Source organism: Phocoena phocoena, chromosome 10, assembly GCF_963924675.1.
Source record: "Phocoena phocoena chromosome 10, mPhoPho1.1, whole genome shotgun sequence".
Taxonomy (NCBI): domain Eukaryota; kingdom Metazoa; phylum Chordata; class Mammalia; order Artiodactyla; family Phocoenidae; genus Phocoena; species Phocoena phocoena.
In genome coordinates this window covers 54,674,348-54,693,699 of record NC_089228.1, presented here as the reverse complement: position 1 = coordinate 54,693,699, position 19,352 = coordinate 54,674,348, and positions in this window count along the sequence as shown.

The window sequence follows — 19,352 nt, the reverse complement described above, 5'->3', positions numbered from 1 at the left end:
GAAGGTTATATAGGACAAAATTTAGAGAAATATTTAAAATGTGCATATGAACAAAAAGGTTGCATTTGGAATCATGGGTCAGCATAATTTTAATATTCCAAATTACACTTTCCAAGCTAAAAAAACATTACTTCCCATTTTGTATTCATGCTTTTTTTCCCCCTCCTATTGTTAAAAGAAGCTATTAATGCAAGAGACTCTGATTACTCTTAGCCCAAACAGGGGAAATGATACCTGTGTTTTATTTTGGAAGTTCTTTGGAAATTCCTGTTCCTGCTTAGGTTATTCTCAGTTTTTCTTTGTGCTATTTAGGAAACTTTAAAAATAACTAGGACTTTAAAAGTATGAGTCTTCAAGCAAAGTTACATTCTAATAAGCAAAATCAGAAGTCCTTGGTTCAAATTCCATCTTTGCCACTTACTTGTTGTCTCCTCAAGGAGCCTCCCTCACATCTTTAAAGTGAGAGATTAGATCAGTGTTCTCCAGAAAGTATAAATTAGGTCTCCAGTGCTGAGCTAGGATTTACCACCCTGCCCTGGAGGTGGGGTGGGGAGGATGGTCAAAAGTGGTTTTAAGAAACACTGCTTTAAGCTAAGTGAAATGCTTGCTTAATTGCAGCTCTCGTCAAAGCCCTTAATATGCTAGTGGCCGTGACCTCCTAGAGGGCCAGATAGATAGATACTTCCTGAAAGGTTTGAGTGTGCGCTGCCCTCCTCCTTTGGAATGCTAAACAAACAAACAAAAAATTAACAAATTATTAAAGAACTAAACAAAATTTTTATTGTCAGCATGATGATTATTTTGATACTAATTTAAAAGATAACATTTTTTCAGAAACAATTTTTTTTCTATTGATACCTTTCTTTGTTGGTGCCCTAACCGCATGTTTAGTTTACTATGGGTAATCCAGTAGTGGGAGTATAGTGTGCAGGTTTTCCACACTCTGGATCACAGAATCCCTCTTTTCACATGAAAATTTGTGAAGCTAATCTGTTAGAAATGACTCTGGGGAATACTGCGTCCTTAGATCATCTTTAAGACTTCTTCTAGCCTAAAAATCTAGAATTCTAAGATGATGATTTGCTACTTTTTAATATATTCACTCTGCTTTCGGGGGGAGTAGGCACGGGGAGGATGGAGGATGAGAGTATTCAGAACGACTCTGTGATCTTAAATTCGGTCAAACTCTCAGTCTTCCAACCTTCACACTGACCTTAGAAGGCCTTTATCTCAACCCCAGTATTGTTGGTCTTTTTAATTCTTCAGGTCTTCTCTGTCTAACTGAACTGTAAGGACACCAATTGCCTATAAATCGTCAGTACGGTAATGAGCAAATTATATGCCCTTGATTACCATCCTTACATGTCCTTTAAGCTTGTGAATAATAATATATTTCTATTTGCACAGTACTTTACAGTTTGCAAATGATTTTCATAATCATGCTCTCATTCACACAACTTTCTCTTTTTACATTGCAATTCATTTTATTTTTAAAATAGTCTCACTGCACAACTTAAAATGTTCTTGTTGCTCCTGATCACAGCCTTGACACTTTGAAAGCCTACTGTTTTTATGAATGCCAGTGCATGACATAAGCATTATGTAAATGTGCGCTTTCACACATCATTAGAACAGAGAAGGTGCACAGGAGTGAATTCAGTTCTATTAAACAGCAACACCTTTTCCCTTCAAACTTCAGCTAGCCATCATGAAAATGTAAAGTACAACCATTTATTTCTCCTCATTCGTTTTCATGTAGCAACGAGATCACTTGAAGGATGAAGCAAGTGATGGTGGGAGGATATTGGAAACATTTGTGTAAGGTTATAAAACTTGAAAGTAGCTCCAGCCTCACTCATAAATACGGATGCTTAGATATCAGCCCATGTGACACACCTGAGCAGTGAGGGGGTTCTGTGTCATGTAGTCCATTGACTAAGACAGCATTCACTGAGCAGCTCTGATAGAGATTCATGCTATATTAGGCATTTTCTGCTCAATGCACAATAATACCAGGGTAGAAGATGGGAGTGGGAGCAAAGAATAGACCAAAAAACAAACATAAAAACACACACAAAATGTTGTTCCCATAACAAGGTAGATTTTTAGAAGTAAATGGCGTAAACCTAAACTTTGCAAAGATGTACAGAGAGATCAAATATATACCATGGTTCCCATGACTACTACGACTAAAATTTCCCTTACTGTTGCTGCTATTATGAAAATTTTGATTGCTTTTATTCTTAAAAGGAACCCCACTTTCTTGCATAACACAGAAATAATATGTATTTCTAGAGACTTAAACTCTTGGTTAAAAATGGAACTATTCACTCTATCAATGAGTTGCTTTCCTTACATGATTCTAGGAACAAATTACCCAGGTTTCTAACAGCTATAGCTGAGACATAGGAGGGCTTTTTGCAAATTAGGAAAAGGAAACCCTCTGGGTTTCCTCAGAAACCTTCAGGCTAACTGTCAAAACATCCCAGGCTAGTTCAAAACATTGTTGAGGGCTTTTTGTGAATTTGAATAAGGGCCACTTGCTCAGGGCAAATGCAGCCCTGCACCAGAGTACACAGCTTGGGGAACAGACCATGGGCTGAAATCAGCCCCCAGGCACTCCTTCGGCCAAGCATCCCGTGCAGTGAAACACCTGGACAACTCTACCCAGCAACACTGAGGTTTCTTTACTAAATTAAGCAACTGGGCACCAGAAGAACCCACAGAACACTGAGGGAAGAAGGCTTCATCTAAATAGGACCTACAGATAGTTTGAAGCATCTTCATTTTAAAAGATACCCCTGAAATTCTTGAGCTAAATTCTGATCTGTGGGTGGAAGAGATAAGAGTAAAGATCAACCCACTATTAGCTCAGCCCTGCCATACAGATGGGGCAGAATCAGAAGAGATTATGTGGGCTGGGCTGGCAAAGTGACATATAATAAAAATAGCATTTGTCTTGTTAAACACCTACAGTGTGCCTACCAGTCTGCCAGACTCCTGGAGAGTAAAAAGTAGAAGTAAAATATAGTCCCTGCTCTCAAAAATTTAAAACCTTGTTGAGATAGAGATGCAAGGAAGAAGAAAAGAAATTGGAAAGTGAACAAAACTACATTGCCCTCTTACCTGTCTTATTTACATAAGCCTTCTGCTTATGTGGATACACTTAATGAGCTCCGTGAGGTAACAAAGAATCAACTGCTGCAGATGTAAGCTCTTATATACAGGATGGATAAACAACAGGGTCCTACTGTATAGCACAGGGAAGTACATTCAATAACCTGTGATAAAGCACAATGGAAGAGACTATTAAAAAGAAGTATGTGTATATGTATATCTGAATCACTTTGATTTCTGCTGTGCAGAAATTCATTTTAGGGGGAACTAAAACATAAGCCAAGCATTGAAGAATACATTCTATGAACATAGGAAATATTGCTTGTCTAGATATATTTGTATATTTACAACTGAAAGATATTCTTGATCTATTGATCTAAACAAACTCCAGCTCAAGTATATATTTGTGTGAAAGTGGCAGAATTTGACACTCTCCTAAGCCCAATGTGCTTTTATAACTGTTATATTGAAAGAGCTTGGTAACTTTTAAAGAGCGCTCACTGGAAAAGAGCACAGAAGGTGATTTCAGAGTTGTTTTGGTGTAATGACCCCTCTTATTCCATTGTTTTCACAGACCATAAACAAGACCGAACGAAGAATGTCCGTCTGAAACTCTGCCTTGAATGAAGAAACTTCATTGAACAAGAAGTTGGCTTCCAGTTTTGCACAGGCGTCGATGGAATGCTTTTTTTTTTTAATTTTCTACTTTACCCAATGAAAACAACGTGTTTTTATGTGCTGTGCAAGTGGTTCCTTCATGTGGTCTGACAGTTTATTTTTTCCATCATTCTTTTTAAAGAAAAAAAATATCCCAGAAGAGGACAACAAGCAAACAAGCAAACAAAGCAAAACATGGAAGGTTGACATTTATCTGGAAGAACATTTGAATTCAGAATTTATCTGAAGGTGTAGATAGATTTTTTTTTTTTAATGGAAAATCTGATGTCAAGAGGTGGGCAAGCAGAAATGGAAACAAATTGTCTTCCTCGGTAATTAAGCTACTCTTTCTTTTTCCCTTCTTGTTTAAATCTAGTGGGTTGGTTTTTTTTTTTTTCTTAGAAATATTTAGGTAAGGTTTATCTTGAATCTTAATTGCCTTAATTTTAAGGACGTCAAAGGCTCTCGAGGCAAGCTCTCAACGTCTTGTTTAAAAAAGAAAGAATTGAAATATTGTGCCAGCTTTCACTGGTACAGAAGTTTAAGACTATGAGTTTTTAGGGTGAAAAAAAACTGTACAGTTTAAAAGAAAATGTTTTTCTTCATTTGAAGAAAATTTGTTGATAAAAGAAACCATGGCAACTGCAAGAATTGGGAAAATGCTGGGACTTCTGATGAACTTTGTCTTAAGTGTTGAATCATTCTAGAAGGCTAAAACATTTTACGGTAAAGTTATTAACGTTGGTTTCAAAACAACTGCATTAGAAATAATGCGTGTTTGGGGGGCAGAATGCAGATTTTTTTATTTCTGAAGCGTGATGGCTAGCAAAAGCTTTAGTGCTTTTTATCTGCAGTCTTTTTTATGAGCTTTACAAACTTTTTAGTCAGCTTTGCTTGTCACATTGCAAAACCTAGCTTAAGAGCATTAAAAAAAAAAAAGTAGATAGGAGCTTATGGTCAAAAAGTGAAAAAAAAAACAAAACACAAAAAAACAAAAAAAGCAATAGATAGAGAAATTGTTGACAATTTCTGTAGTCTTTCCTAGTTGTGATCAAATTCAGCCTATGGATGGCCTATTTTATACCAAAGATGAAGTGGCACCCTACTGCAGTCCAGAAGATAGAGGTCGTTTTTCTTTTCTTCTCTTTTCTTTTTTAAAATTTTATTTGACCTACATGGCCGGACCAGTTCTTACTTTGTTGTTTGTTTAAACTACCTTCCACTGGTGTTTTACATACTGCAAAAAAAAAAAAGTTTTTATTTTAAATGTATTTTTGTTGATAGCAGAAGCTTGTTCCTGTGTGGTCAGCAATTTCAGCACCAAGAGTTCTGGATTCCAACCAATAGAGCCAAATGGCTTTAAATTCCATGTGCTTTTCTGGTTCCTTCCTAGCTCTCTTGAATTGTGAAGCCTGTATTGATGGCCACCAATGAGCTAAAACACTTGTTTAACAGGTTGAAACTTCTTTATATGAATTTTGAACTCAAGATACTCCCTGAACTGGTCTGAAAGATCACTTGTCAAAAAAGCTCAGTGATGCTCTGTTGATTGGTTAGTGGTCTCCTGAAAAGGTCTCACTGTATTTGTAACAACAGTCTTCCTTCTAAATTCCCGCACTTCTAGATTTTGTCTTCTCGCCTCAGTCTTTGTCATCATCTACCGTGAATAGCCATCTTGACTCCGCAATTGGGGAGGGGATATCTTTTTTTTTTCCTTTTTTGCCTCTTTTCATTGTATTTTCATATCCTGGTGTCATCAGAAGAAAGAGAAAATAGACTTTTTAATTTCAGTTTAGCTCCCTGAGGCAAATAGGACCAATAAGATTGAGGATTCTATTAGTGGAATTTAGGTAAGCTTTTAATGCTAGTTGACAATCAAGAAATTGTATGATTTATATGAATAAGAACCCAAATAATTAGATTTGATCAATTATTAAAGCCAAAGGTGATATATTTGCATTGAGAATGATGCAAAACATTGTCTAAAATGAATTAAATTGACTTACCAAACATCTCTGCATATTTGAGTCATGAAATCCATGTTCAACCTATACAGTTTTACCTGAAATGAAGGACAGTGGAACTCTGTTAATTGACCCATGTGCTAGAATGGCTTTCTAATGTATCATTAGAATCAATAGGTGAAATTCTTCTCACAAAGTCACAGGAACCTGTCTTAGTCCAGAAGGAAGAGGGTAATTCATACAGTGCACTGTAAAAGAAAACAGGGTAGGTGTTTAAAAACTAAAATATTAAAAAGTAAAGCATATTCCCATTAGGTCAACATGAGTAATGAGTTTGACTCATAAAAAATAATCAATATTCTACTATTTATGACCTGTAAACAAAGGCCTAGTGTTGAAATAAATCCAATTCTCTTATTTGAAAAACCCCATGAATTGAAAGCTCATTATCTAGAGAGTGATTCCATATCTTTGTGGTCCAATTAGAGGCAAAAATATAGCTAAGGCAATGTAGCATGTGCTACGAAAAAGTTTCAACTGGTCACAGCCATCCTTATGGTTTTCCATACTTTAGAGAGAATCCTAAATTTATACTTTCTTCTGTTCCATTTTTCAGCTTTTTTCTGTTCCATTTTTCAGCTTCTCATGTATTTTAAGGGTGGCACTTAAGTTTTCTCTTTGAGAAATGGGCCCCCAAGTTAGTGGGGGATGAACAAACCTGTATAGGAGCTGTGCTTTTTGTTTCTCTTTTTCAGTCTCTGAACTCTTTGTATAAGTAAGGATTATCCTGGGCATAATTCATTTGAATATGAAATCAACATGCTTTCTTTTTCTTCTGTAAAAAAAGAAAACAAAACAAAACTTAATGTGATACAAAGAAAGTCTCATTTACACAATCAACAATGAGACTAAGAGGTAGCTACCATGTGGCTGATGAATGTGCCTAGGTAACTTCCTGTTTCTATTCAAAACTACTGCTTTATTTATACATTCAGCAACATTTTTTTCAACTATAAAATTTCAATAATCTCAATTTTTTTAAACCACTTCAGGCAAATTTTATCATTTTGCCTATGTCATTTTATGTGTCCATGTGTGCTTTGTGTTTGGATTTTTTATATTAGGCCATTCTATAAAATATTTTAAATCTAAAAGGAAAAAAAGAAGGAAAAAGTGGCACATGTTCAAATTTACACATCATCTCACCTAAAAATTGTTTTTAAGAATCAAGTCTGGGGAAAAAATAAAAGCATCAACAGGTAAGCATTGTATGAAAAGTAAAACAAACTTTACTTTTCATACTTTACATTGTATGAAAAGTAAAACAAACCAAAACATGTGTTCAGTACATACAGACATCAGAGTCCTAATTTAATCAGCAATATAGATTATGGTGACTTTAACCCAAATTAGGACTACAATCATTTTTTAAAGTATTCTGTTTCACAATACTTCAAGCATTTATTCAGATGTTTCCATTTTTCCTTTCAATTGTAATTGCCAAGACTTAGCCTAAATGTCAGGAAACAAACTAAAACCACAATCCAAATGGGATAAAAATCATCTCCTCCAAACTCTAGTTCCATGGTCAGTGGAGGAGTAGGTATTCTTTTAATAACGAGGAGGTATTGTCAGGAAGGAAGTCTGTATAGTGACTGGGAGCTCCTTAGAGCCTGGCCATGTCTCTTCTGAAGACATCACAAAACCTAGGTGAACTAAAGGTAATACTTGGAGGGTGGGCGCCTGTTTGTCTTTCAACACGGGCATGTCTTGAATATTGCAAGTCACATGCTATTCTAAAAATAATCTACCTGACTGCAGTTTGGTCAGGGTTAGTTTGTTTCCTTGGTAGATTTCAATCATTCAGATGTTGTTGCCATGCTTCACTTGAATCAATTCTCCTGTGACCTTAACATCTGCCACATTTGACAGCATATAAGGCTCACTTCCATCCCTCTTAATGAAAAACTACATGGTGTTAAAAGCGTCTGTATCAGAGATGGAAAGCCCAGGGCAGGAGAAGGCTAGGTGGAGCAGGAAGTTTGCTGTACCTACAGAGTCCATCAACCCCTTGCAAAACTGTTTTATAATCATTTTCAGTCCATGTATGAGAAAATAAAAGTACTTAGTTTTTTTAACTTTATTTGAATAATTGGGGTGTCTATTATATATATATATATATATATATATACACACGCCCACTTATGAGTCTTTCACAGTGGCCTAAAATTCCAATTAATGAAAGTTGAGTTGAGATTATGACCTTTGCAGTCTTCTTTAAGCTTGAGAAAAAGTTTCAATGGACTGTCTAGACAGATGATAATCTTAGTAGGAGACTGAAAATACATTTGACAATTCAGTCTCATTCTTAATCTGAGTGCAGGAACCACTGCAAGATGAGCTGATCAGCCGAGAGAAATTTTTAAGTGGGTTTCAGTGATAAATGTTTTTATATGATATAAAACCAAATGAAAGTATAATATTTATGTAGGTATATAACAACATTCAGCACATTGGAAAAATCACACTTCATAATCAAGTTTAAACATGTCATAGAGCCTTGATCTATATTCTCTTGTCCACAGTAGGGAGTAAGGATGAGATTTTGTTTTTCATGTTGTGACTGGCATGCTTCAAACTTCTGAGCTTGCTGGGACTGACATCCTCTTATTCCAATTTGAGGGACTGACGGGCTTGAAACAGGCTCATTGATCCTGTGTATGATACCCCTTCTGTGACAGAGTAATAATGGGATTTCATTAGTGAATCAATTTGTTTTGCGGATGACACCTACTGTGGCATTGGAAGACAGCTGAGTCTGACTCAAATTGAACATTTCTTACAAAATATTCTGAAACTTGAAATTGGTCCCTTAATCCAAGTGCTCTTGTTCATGGCTCTCCTCTGTGGAGTACATAGAGTTCAGGAAAGTACAAAAGCTAAGAACAAAATCCCCGAGTGGCCCAAATGATCTATGTTGATGTAAGGCAGGGGAGCTCAGCCCAGATTGGTGATTTCTTTTATCTCTGGTTTTATACCTCACTACCTATGCTGTCACATAAAAAAGGATGAATGGCTTCTCCATATTTATTTCTTTGTATTTCTGGGAGGGAAAATAAACTTTTTAGAAAAGCGTCTTCTACGCAGAAGCTCTAAAGTTGAAGCAGGGGTGAGATCGATCTTGGAGTCTGCAGGAAGACCCAACCACTAGGCCACTGGGTCATGCTTTTCTTCCACTGTATTCCCTCCAGTTAGTGACTGCCCTGAAGCCCCAGTCCTGCAGAAATACAATATTCCCAAATTTTGAAGGGCTAATCATCCACTTTGTGCACCTGTTTTGTCTTCTCTTTTCAACTATTAGGACTTGGGCTCTATTTCCTCCTGTTAGCATTTCACCCTGAGGATGGAAAAAGAAACATTTGGAAATACTATTCAAATCTGTCTATTTTGTTCCTTAGGTATTCATTTATTGAAGCAGTTTGAAATCATCGGTAAAATTAATGTCAGTGCATTATATTCTGTGGGATTTTAATATCCATAATGTCCCTTTCCCATCCACCACAAACAATTGAGAGTTGGCTGTATTCTTGCAGAATATAAAGGAAAAAACTGTAGCAAAAAATTTAGCTTCCCTCAAAAGAAAGCTATTTTGGATTTGTTCACTATTGAAATTCGAACCAGTAGAACAGGTCAACTCAAAATTCAGTTATGGGAATATAGTAACAGCCCTTGGTTAAATATGCACTCTTATCCCTATCTTAAATCTTGGACCAAAAAATTGCAGTGTTTATTTTTTGACTTTGCATTACAGTATTAAGGCTTTAATGACCTTGACACTCCGGTGGATTTTTTTAAAAATAATTATTTCAAGTTTAAATAGTATCCAAAGTATAATTTTAGGATTATACCGTGTATTTTAAACTCTCTGGTCTTACATTATTAAGAAAGATGCTCTGTCCTCCTCCCCAAAATATGTTATTTCTTCATATATAAAAAAGGAGTTATTCCATAGTTTTCAAGAACTATAAAAACTATTTCAAAAGAGACACTTGAAGAAGTTTTCACCATTCTGGGAATTATTGCTTCCATATAGTTAAAAAGAAGAATGTAATTGGAATCTTAATTTTAAAAATATATATGTAAAAGTGTACTTGCTATGAAATAGTTTGTAAAAAAGGAAAAGGGACACAGCTTCTTTCAAAACCCTTGTTTCAGGCCATATATGACTTCATAGAATTTCCAAAAAACATCATTCAATTTTGAATTTTATTTAACAGCATTTTGTACTGCTGTCCCTGTCATGGAAAATTCTGTAATTCTACAGTGTTTCTGGCTTTATTTTTAATTTTTTCATCTGTACCACAGTCAAATTAGCTACCATTTTCCCCATTCCTTGGGCTTTCTGTAGATCAGTGGATGTTAGGTTTAAACTTCTGTTTTCTTTGATGAAGCTTTCAATAAAAAATGAAAATAAAATCAACCAAGCAGGGCCGTTGTGTCTTTCTTCACTCTACCAGAGATGGATTGAGGGAGGGCATAGTGGAAGGAACAGTGTCTGTATTTAATTGACTTCCTACAAAATTTCTCAAAAACAGAACCATCCCTGGTAACAAAACGTGAGAGAAGAGGGACCACTGTATTCATGCAAGGGAGCCTGGAAAAGCCATTGTTTAGGAGCTTTGGGGGTATGGACCACTTAGGTGTCCCTAGGACCTCACACACTCTTCCCAATTTTTACGCTTAAGGATTCAGAGATCATCCACCTCCTGTCTAACAAACACGCCCAACACCTACCAATAATGCTGTATTTAAAGGGGTGCTGACAAAGATAACTCTTTTAGCTGCAGTCCAACATTAGTAAAGTGAAAAGTAATATAGCTCAAACTTAATCTCAGAGGGTTTTTATTCTGGATTTTTTTATAAAGGAGCGTCATTTACAATAAAGATGAAAAAGTCTCTCAGCTATCAAAAAGGCTGTCTTTTCGTTTAAATCCTTAGAAACGGAGCAGTCTTCTCTCCCAGGTTCTTTCTCCTGCCCTTAGGAAGTTGCAGGTTACTTCTGTTACAAAGTGGTCACCAGGTGGCACTGCTGTATTAGTCTCCAGATGATTCCAAACCCAAATTCCAGGTCTTAAACAGAAGCAGTAGTGTGAGGGATGACTGTAATAGCAAGAGTCACAACTAATGAAGCTGAGCCTTTGCCAGAAAGTGTGTCAGGTGCCCCCACACTTGAGTTCACACAACCCCCACACACATGCTCTCAGGTGGGTCCTGCATTTTCCAGATGAGGCTTGGAAAGTACGGCAACCCACCCATGGACCTACATCTTAGAAGGGCTAGAGTATGCTTCTCAAAACAGATTCAAAATCTCAACCCCTAGATTCTAAGGTTTTTTTCTTCTGCGAGGGCTTTGAGAAATGCCAATGTGGAAGGCACCTTTTTTTTTTTTTTTTTCCCAGAAGTTCATTTGACCTGAGATTTTGTGGTTTCTGTAGAAGAGGGCATTGGACAGTCATTCTGATCACTTGGTCACAATTCACATTTTCCATCCCAGAAATAACTTGCTGTTTCCATCATCTCTGTGATTTGTTCTGGAAGGAAAGGACCTATTTAGCAAATAAGCATAACTTTTCATTGACTATTTCATTTAACAGTGCCCAGAACACGAACACTCTGTAAACATTCTAATGATAAAAAGATAGACGTTTCTCATTTACAAGTATGTCATATTCTAGTAAGCACTGGTTTATGATAACATTTTAGCATGAAATAAGATCAGGAGATTTTGTGAGCAATACACTTAACCCTTCCATGGCTTGATGCAAAGTGGATGGAGAGACTACCTAGTCTGAATGCAATCATATCTTCTCTCATCCACACACAGGGAGGACCTTCAGACCCTTCAATGCTGCCTTTTCCTAATTCAGAACATTAGCAGAGCAGCCGGATATTTCACTGTCACCCTTTCCCCAAATCATCTGGGACATTTAACTCTATTGACAGCAAGGAGGGTGGGATCGGCCATTCTGAAATTGTTCTAATTCTAGTAGCAGCTGTTAGTATTCTAAATCCTGTGTTGCCATTTCAGCAATCTTCACAGCATCTTCACAAGGAACAGATTCCATCTCAAGAAACCACTTTCTTCATGCATCATAAGAAGCAACTCCTGAGATGGCAGAGTAGAAGGACGTGACCTCACCTCTTCTTACAAAAACACCGAAGTCACAACTAACTGCTGAACAACCATTGACAAAACAAAAACAAAAAACACACCACTGGAACCTACCAAAAAAGATATTCCACATCCAAAAACAAAGAAGCCACAATGAGATGGTAGGAGGGGAGTAATCACAATAAAATCAAATCCCATACCTGCCAGGTGGGCAACCCACAAACTGGAAAATAATTATATCACAGAGGTTCTCCCACCAGAGGGACAGTTCTGAGCCCCACATCAGGCTCCCCAGTCTGGGGGCCTGGCAACAAAAGGAGGAGACCCCAGAGAATCTAGCTTTGAAGGCCCATGGGGTTTGATTCCAGAAGCCCCATATGATTGGGGGAAACAGTAACTCTGCTCTTTGCAGGTGCACCAGGACCCAGGGGAAAAAGCAATGACGTCATGAGAGCCTGGGCCAGACCTACCTGCTGGTATTGGAGCATCTCCTGTGGAGGCAGGGGATGGCTGGGACACTGCAGAGACAAAGACACTGGCAGGAGTAGTTCTGGGGAGTACTCAGGGGCATGAGCCCTCTTGGAGGCCACCATTTTCTCACCAAGACCTGGCCCCTCCCAACAGCCAATAGGCGCCAGTGCTGGGACGCTTCAGGCCAAACAACAAACAGGGTGGGAACACAGCCCCACCCATCAGCAAACAGGCAGCTTAAAGTCTTCCTGAGCACACAGCTCCCCACTAAACACACCGCTTGACATGGCCCTGCCCACCAGAGGGACAAGACACAGCTCCACCCACCAGTGGGCAGGTACCAGTCCCTCCCACCAGGAAGCCTGCACAAGCCTCTTAGACAGTCTCATCAACCAGGGGGAAGACAGCAGAAGCAAGAAGAACTACAATCCTGCAGCCTGTGGAACGGAAACTACAATCACAGAAAGGTAGACAAAATGATACAGCAGAGGAATATGTCCCTGAAGAAGAAACAAGATAAAGCCCTAGAAGAACAACTAAATGAAGTGGAGATAGGCAATCTACCTGAAAAAGAATTCAGAGTAATGATAATAAAGATGATCCATGATCTTAGAAAAAGGATAGAGGCACAGATAAAGAAGACAGAAGAGGGCTTCCCTGGTGGCGCAGTGGTTGAGAGTCTGCCTGCCAATGCAGGGGACATGGATTCGTGCCCCAGTCCGGGAAGATCCCACATGCTGTGGAGCAGCTGGGCCTGTGAGCCATGGCCGCTGAGCCTGCGCGTCCAGAGCCTGTGCTCCACAACAGGAGAGGCCACAACAGTGAGAGGCCCGCATACTGCAAAAAAAAAAAAAAAAGAAGAAGACAGAAGAAATGTTTAACAAAGACCTAGAAGAAAAAAGGAACAGAGATGAACAATATAATAACTGACATGAAAACTATGTTAGAAGGAATCAATAGCAGAATAAGTGAAGCAGAAGAACAGATAAGTGAGATGGAAGACAGAATGGTGGAAATCCCTGCTGTGGAACAGAATAAAGAAAAAAGAATGAAAAGAAATGAGGACAGTCTCAAAGACCTCTGGGGCAACATGAAATGCACCAACATTCACATTACAGGGGTCCCAGAAGGAGAAGAGAGAGAGAAAGGACCTGAGAAAATATTTGAAGAGATAATAGCTGAAAACTTCCTTAACATGGGAAAGGAAACTGTCACCCAAGTCCAGGAAGCACAAAGAGTCCCAGGCAGGATAAACCCAAGGAGGAACACACAGAGACACATGGTAATTAAACTGACAGAAATTAAAGACAAAGAAAAAATATTAAAAACAACCGGGAAAAGCAACAAATGAGGTACAAGGGAACTCCCATAAGGTTATCAGCTGATTTCTCAGCAGAAACTCTGCAGGCCAGAAGGGAGTGGCACGATATATTTAAAGTGATGAAAGGGAAGAACGTACAAGCAAGAACTTTCTACCCAGCAAGGCTCTTATTCAGATTCAACAGAGAAATCAAAAGCTTTACATACAAGTAAAAGCTAAGAGAATTCAGAACCACCAGACCAGCTTTGCAACAAATGCTAAAGGAATTTCTCTAGGTGGAAAGGAAAAGCCCATAATTAGAAACAAGAAAATTATGAATGGAAAAGCTCACCAGTAAAGGCAAACATACAGTAAAGGTAGCAGCAATCGTGAGAAGAGAGTACAAACACAGGATATTGGAAATGCATTTGAAAATAAAAGATCAACAACTTAAATCTTTATATATTGACTGCCATATTAAAACCTCATAAGAAGCAACTCCTTATCTGTTCATTTATCATGAGATTGCAGCAATTCATTCCCATTTTCAGGCTCCACTTCTAATTCTAGTTCTATTTCCACCACATCTGCAGTGACTTCCTCCACTGAAGTATTGAACCCCTCCAAGTCATCCATGAGGGTTGGAATCTGTTTCTTCCCAACTCCTGTTAATGATGATATTTTGACCTCTTCCCATGAATCACAAATTTTCTTCATGACATCTAGAATGCTGAATCCTTTCCAAAAGGTTTTCAATTGACTTTGCCCAGATCCATCAGAGGAATCACTATCTATGGCAGCTATGCCTTACAAAAATATATTTCTTAAATAATAAAATTTGAAAGTCAAAATGGCTCCTTGATCCATGGGCTGCAGAATGGATTTTGTATTACCAGGCATGAAAACATCATTCACCTTTTTTGTACATCTCTATCACAGCTCTTGGGTAAGAGGTGCCTTGTCAATGAGCAGTAGTATTTTGAAAGGAATCTTTTTTTTTTTTTTTTTTTTTTCCTGAGCAGTAGGTCTCAACAGTGGGCTTAAAATATTCAGTAAATCATGTTGTCAACAGATGTGCTGTCATTTAGACTTTGTTGTTCCATTTATAGAGCACAGGCAGAGTACATTTAGCATAGTTCTTAAGGGCCCTAGAATTTTCAGATGTTAAATGAGCATTGGATTCCACTTGAAGTCACCAGCTGCATTAGTCCCTAACAAGAGAGCCTTTCATTTGAAGCTTTGAAGCCAGGCATTGACTTCTCCTCACTAGCTATGAAAGTCCCAGATGGCATCTTCTTCCAATAGAAGGCTGTTTCGTCTACACTGAAAAATCTGTTGTTTAGTGTAGGCATCTTCATGAATTATCTTAGCTAGACCTTCTGGAGAACTTGCTACAGCTTCTACATCAGCACTTGCTGCTTCACCTTGCACTTTGATGTTATGGAGATGGCTTCTTTCCTTAAATCTCATGAACCAATCTCTGCTAGCTTCAAACTTTTCTTCTACATCTTCCTCAGCTTTCACAGAATTGAAGAGAGTTAGGGACTGGCTCTGGATTACATTTTGGCTAAGGGACTATTGTGGCTGGTTTGATCTTCTATCCAAACCATTAAAACTTTCTCCATATCATATCAGCAATAAGGCTGTTCGGCTTTCTTATTATTCTTGTGTTCACTGGCTTAGCACTTTTAATTTTCTTCAAGTACTTTTCCTTTGCATTTACAACTTGGCAAGCTGTTTGGCCCAAGAGGGCTAGCTTTCAGCCTGTTATGGCTTTTGACCTAGCTTCCTCACTAAGCTTAATCATTTCTAGCTTTTGATTTAAAATGAGAGGCGTGCAACTCTTCATTTCACTTGTACACTTAGAGGCCTTGTGGGATTATTAATCAGCCTAATTCTTTTATTGTTGTGTCTCAGGGAACAGGGAGGCCCAAGGAGAGTTTGAGAGATGGGGGAATAGCTGGCTGGTGGAGTAGTCAGAGCACACACAACATTTAAGTTTTGCCATCTTATATGGGCATGGTTTGTGATGCCCAAAACAATTACAATAGAACTTCAAAGATCATGGATCACAGACCACCATAATAAGTATAATAATAATGAAAAAAATAGAAATCTTGCAAAAATTACTACAAAAATGTGACACAGAGAAACTGTTGGAAAAGTGGAGCTGATAGACTTGCTCTAACCAAGGTTGCCACAAAGCTTCAGTTTGTAAAAATGCAATAAATGTGAAGCACAATAATACAAGGTCAACTTGTACACAGCTCAAAGCTTGAGAAGATATCAAAGCTGAAGGTAGAACAGGGTAACTCATGAGGTGGCAATTGGCAGCTAAGAGCATGGGAGTGGATGAGATGGCTCAGGAGAGGATGAGTAATGAACATAAACCTGGGAAAAGAAAGAACAGTGGTCACTCACACAAAGTCCAGACAGAATGAAAGGAGCAACTAAGGAAGCAGAGAAGAAATTACGTGTGGCTAGATGGAGAAACATGTATTGAGACAATAAGAGAGAAATGAGTTTCAAGAACAGACAGAACAATGCTAGTGAATACTGCTGTGGGGGGGAGTAGAGGAGGGCAGGTGGTGTCCAAGCTGGGTTGCAAGCCAGTTAAGTGGTGAATTTGAGAGGAAACTCTTATTTTTGTCGGAAATTTATCCTTAAGCTAATAATTACATTAACGTATCTCAACCACGAGCAGACCTTAATGGAATATGCAGGCCTTAATGCATACTTAATGAAGATTAGTTTCCTAATTAATGGAGTAGCATATATAATGGAGATTAGTTTCCTCTATTAGAGTCATTTATAATTTTCTTTAAACAAAATCTTATGGATTACTTTAACACCCTATATATGAAATAAAGTCTGTCTTTAGATCCCCTTACATACCTAATATCTCATTCTTAAAACAGTCATGAACATAGAAGCAGCAGATGAATTGGCATTCAAGCTCCAACTTCAAATTTGGCATCAAATCCTATCATTCCTTTAGCTACGTTACATCATATTGGTAACAGCTACAAAGTAGAATATCAATTATGTGTGAATGTGTTTCCATGCCTCAGTATCAAATGAGCCCACTTGATCTATGAGAATCACTTCAGATGTTATTGAAGGAAAATAAGAGACTCTTGGCAGTAACTCTCTTTTATGGCGTCTGTTAAGCTGAAGTTTAGGTAATTCAGTATTGACGCATGGCAAAACGTGTTTCCAACTCTGTGTGAAGCCTTCTTATGCTTTGCCTAAATGTTTAAAAATGTGATGTTCTGGCAACATTGGATTTAATTGAAAATTCTCTAATAAAATGAATCCAGTCAAAAACAATTTGTAAAAGTTGTTGAGAGACCGTGGTGTTTGCATTTATAAGTACCGAAATTCTGACAGAGTCTGGAGAGAAAAGAGTAGGAAAGTCCAGAGTAGGAAAAGGAATATTTTCACTTCTTTTTCTAATAACTTTCTGGCTATGATATTATTTTCTGGTCATGACCCACCACTCTATGACAACTAATGCTAAAATACTGGTACATGTTGGCGTATGTCCTTTCCATTTTTTTTTTAGAATATTCATATATAATAAAAAATTTTAATACAGAAAATTTATTTTCTGAGTTACATTTAAAAGGACATTTTCTACTCTATTTAGTTTTTTTTTTTTTTTTTTTTTTTTTTTTTTGCGGTACACGGGCCTCTCACTGTTGTGGCCTCTCCCGCTGCGGAGCACAGGCTCCGGACGCGCAGGCTCAGCGGCCGTGGCTCACGGGCCCAGCCGCTCCGCGGCACGTGGGATCCTCCCGGACTGGGGCGCAAACCCGCGTCCCCTGCATCGGCAGGCGGACTCCCAACCACTGCGCCACCAGGGAAGCCCTCTATTTAGTTTTTTTACACAAGTGCTTCTCAAATTAACTGCAGCAAAGAACCAAATTTTTAAAAAATTTTTAGTCTACTGAAAATCAATACTTAAAAAACACAAGAAAGACTTATTACGAGAAGAAATAAAATTAAAAGGACACACAAAACGCCAATCCCAATTTTAAATTGTTAATTCAACTGATATTAAATTACTCTCAAATTACTACAAAAGTTTTAAAATCTGATTCTCACATTTTGTACTTATGATAAGCTAGTAATAAACAATTCATCAGCATATCCCTAGACCACACTCTGAGTAGCCTGACTTTACAACATCATGTACGACATTTTATATACCTTATTCTACTGTTCATAGTTACCAAAATTTGTTCCACTTGTCACTTTTGCCTTATTTCCTTCTTACTGGATCTAGGCAGGGACAAGTTTTGTAAAGATTGGAGTCAAGGGAGTAGTTATCACTGGAGATGGACTCTATCACATTGGAGGTGGGCAAGGTGTGGGATTTAGTTAGTAGAAATAAAATAAGCAAAATACAGAAATTTGGACAAAGTGTCAAAATCAATGGGTGCTTTTGGAGAGACAGCCAAAACAAGGAGGAGAAGCTGGCAAAACAGTAGAATGGTTTCCATTCTTCGAGCTCAGAAATGAGAAGGGCCAAGAACACAGTCTATGACCAGAGAGTTGTCTACTTCATAAAACATTTTCACCCGATCATTGTTTTCCAAACTGGGATACATGTAACACTGATGTTATTTGGTGATACTTAGATAAGTATGTTTTTATTTTTATATGTATGAATATTCATGGTATTAGAAAAATCAAACTAAGCATCAAAATTCTGAAATCATGACTAGTATCACTTAAGATAAGGCTATGTAGTAAAGAGAGTTAAAAGAAAATAATTAATAACTGTATAGATGCTTTGGAAATATAGCTCTAGGGACACCACTCAATCTGGGAGAACTCTGGATTCAATATAATTTAATTTAATTTCAATATAATTTGTTCTCAGTCAAAATTCTGTATATTTTCAGCAATTGTTTTGGAGCATAATATATATCATAGAAGAATGCTGGGCCATGGGAAAATGAGTAGAAACACAAAAGAGAGAGGACTCGGGTTACTATTGTTGTAAAACAAACCACCTTAAAATTAGTGGCCTAGAGCAACCACTTTATTTTGCTCGTGGTCACAGTCACGTGGGTTGAGAATTCAGCAAGCCCAGCAGGAATGGTTTGTCTTGCTCTCTCATTTTCTGGGAACTCAAAGATGTCAAGCACCTGGGCCAAGAGGATTTGAAGACCAGGAACCACCCCAGGAGCTCTTGATAAAATGTACTATCTGTACATTATTCAGTGGATCCAGATTAGGGTGTGGGTTGAGGGTCGCCTGAGACTCTGACATCAACGCTGCTGGTCCCAGGAGTACACTTTGTGGTACCAGGACAGGAAGACACAATATATTCATGGGAAGAATCTCAAAAAAAAATTACTAATTATAATTGGCTTTACATAATGTTTTTCCACACACAAACTTGTTCAGATAACTACTACCAGTCAATTCAAATAAAGTCAATTTATGATCAAGTTAAAACCTTCCAGTCTTTTACTAGAAACACAAAGATTGACAATATTGAGAGAGATTACAGGGAGATGTGGGGTAAGTGAAATTAATGAGAAGTGGCAAACTGAGTATAGTGTTTACCAATATTTGATTCTTTCATTTGAATGCATAGTTTCGAGTTTGCAAGGCCCTTTCCTGATCTATGTCTTCTCCTTACCCACTGGCCGGCATG